General features: G+C 49.4%; 1 non-coding gene across 1 annotated transcript; it reads left to right on the top strand.

The window, feature by feature from the left end:
- Positions 1–323: 323 nt before the first annotated feature.
- On the top strand, positions 324–406 carry trnal-cag (transfer RNA leucine (anticodon CAG)). The gene has a single exon. It is a non-coding gene; the product is annotated as a tRNA-Leu (tRNA).
- Positions 407–774: the final 368 nt, after the last annotated feature.

The following is a 774-nucleotide window of genomic DNA, read 5'->3' as shown; positions in this document are numbered from 1 at the left end:
GCAGGTGTCTGAGGATGTTGCGGGTCTTCTTGTTGTCCCGGGCCGCGTTCCCGGCCAGCTCGAGGATTTCAGCGGTCAGATACTCGAGCACAGAAGCCAGATAGACCGGGGCTCCGGCACCCACACGCTCAGCATAGTTCCCCTTTCTCAGGAGCCTGTGAACACGGCCCACCGGGAACTGCAGTCCAGCCCGGGAGGAGCGAGACTTGTCCTTGGCTCGAGCTTTCCCGCTGGTCTTTCCTCTTCCAGACATTTCCACAATCTCACAAATACTTTCACAAAGAATGAATAATTTCCTTAGCATTGACAGCACGTCGCAGGTAGTCAGGATGGCCGAGCGGTCTAAGGCGCTGCGTTCAGATCGCAGTCTCCATTGGAGGCGTGGGTTCGAATCCCACTTCTGACACCTTATGTTTTGACTGCACTGGAGGCGTTTGGGAGTAGCGGTGAAGAGCAAAGAGAAAGCAGGAAAAAACATAGACAAACAAAGCAACAATGGACCCAAAGATGTTGCAACAAAACATTAGAGTAAGAGGCAACTTGGCAAACAGCAGGGCACATAAAAGATCAAAAATGTAACCTTTGTATCGGGGTGGAAGATGTTGCCAATATCCTTAATGAATACTTTACTGTTTTCCCGAATGAGAGGGCGATGCAAATATTGTTATGAAGGAGGAGGAGTGTGAAGTATTGGACGTGATAACTGAACGAGAGAGGAAGTCTTAATGGGATGAACATCCTTGAATGTGGATAAATCACCAGGTCCAGATGAAA

This window comes from Heterodontus francisci, unplaced genomic scaffold (genome assembly GCF_036365525.1).
Source record: "Heterodontus francisci isolate sHetFra1 unplaced genomic scaffold, sHetFra1.hap1 HAP1_SCAFFOLD_43, whole genome shotgun sequence".
Lineage (NCBI taxonomy): Eukaryota > Metazoa > Chordata > Chondrichthyes > Heterodontiformes > Heterodontidae > Heterodontus > Heterodontus francisci.
This window is presented reverse-complemented; position numbering and strand designations above follow the sequence as displayed.